The sequence below is a fragment of the Pteropus vampyrus genome, unplaced genomic scaffold, assembly GCF_000151845.1.
Source record: "Pteropus vampyrus isolate Shadow unplaced genomic scaffold, Pvam_2.0 Scaffold579, whole genome shotgun sequence".
In the NCBI taxonomy this organism is placed as follows: Eukaryota; Metazoa; Chordata; class Mammalia; order Chiroptera; family Pteropodidae; genus Pteropus; species Pteropus vampyrus.
Genome location: NW_011889360.1, coordinates 49,928 through 50,989, shown reverse-complemented (window position 1 = coordinate 50,989; position 1,062 = coordinate 49,928).

The window sequence follows — 1,062 nt, the reverse complement described above, 5'->3', positions numbered from 1 at the left end:
ATTTATTTATTTATTTTTAATGCCTATAGCACCTGGTCTTCCTAGGTGTTCTCCCATTTAAGCACTAACCAGGACCGACATTGCTTAGCTTCTGATATTGGAAGGGATCAGGCGTGTTCAGAGTGTCATGGCTGTAGACAAGAATGGGCAATTTTTAAAGAGTGACAAAAGAGAAATACACAAATTTTATTCAAGAATAAAGGAAATGAATAATGTTCAAGAGATTAGTATGTATAAATAAGTCAATGAGTCAACAAATATTTTGAGCTACTTTTTTCTACCATATTCTTACAATCTTGTAAGGTGTTAGGTGTTCCAAATAATGAAAAATTGCATAAGATGTCCCTACTAATATAAATTACTTCAGAAAAAGTTCCAGTGTGAAAGATGAGAATATTGATAATTTGTTCAGAAATACTAGCTTGTTTCTCAGAATAATGAGAACAAACACCAAAGAAAATATATTTATAATCTGTTGTATGTTTCCTTTCTATCATCTACCAAACAATGTAAACATGTAACTAATTTATGTAATTATATGGCCGCTTGACCACAGGCACATCTGAATTCTCGTCAGGACTCTGCAGGCAATTTTCATAAAAGAACTGAGTGGATTTCTCATAAGCGTTGAGAGTTAATTGTTTTCTTTGGACTTAAATGTTGTTTTAAGTTAACTTTCCATTTCAATTATACTCCAAAAAAATGAAATCTAGATTATTATGTATATTAGAGAGGACTAATTTTCTTCTACTATTAGTAATATTTACTATAAATGCCCTCATTGATACAAATATCTAAGTTTTAAAATTCTCTAACATCATGTTTAATTTTTTCCTGTCATCAATTTTGCTTGAATTTCTTGTATATCATTCTATTTTGTACTCTATTTTTTGATGAAATTCCAAATTGTTCAAGAACTTATTGAGAGAAGAAATTCTAACCGTTTTTTGAGGGTAATATGAAAACTGGACAAAGATCTTATTGTTCTTAAAGTAATTTGGAACTGTTATATGATTTTAAATTTATAATGATAAATTACAATAAACTTTTTCAAAAATTTAG